Source organism: Brachycentrus maculatus, unplaced genomic scaffold, assembly GCF_059751285.1.
Source record: "Brachycentrus maculatus isolate JH-2025_06_01 unplaced genomic scaffold, ASM5975128v1 h1tg000218l, whole genome shotgun sequence".
NCBI classification, from domain to species: domain Eukaryota; kingdom Metazoa; phylum Arthropoda; class Insecta; order Trichoptera; family Brachycentridae; genus Brachycentrus; species Brachycentrus maculatus.
Window position 1 is genome coordinate 414,922 of NW_028280969.1, and position 290 is coordinate 415,211.

Here is a 290-nt window from a genome sequence, read left to right on the forward strand (position 1 = left end):
AAAATTTATTGATAACTTGTGATCAACTTATACATTATGCAAAATCTGTTTAAATCATCGGACTTGACAGTAAATCGTACAATTATTTATTATTAAGTAGATTCTTTTCAAGATAAAGTTTTTTTACTATCAAGATTGTGAACAAAATAGAAATTATGTTTAACTTCTAACGGATTACACACTTTATTCCATTATCCTAATTACAAAACACTTCACTAGGTCAATTTATACATCCATTTTATAACAATTTAATAAGAGGTACGTACCATGTAATTAAATTTATATTTTTT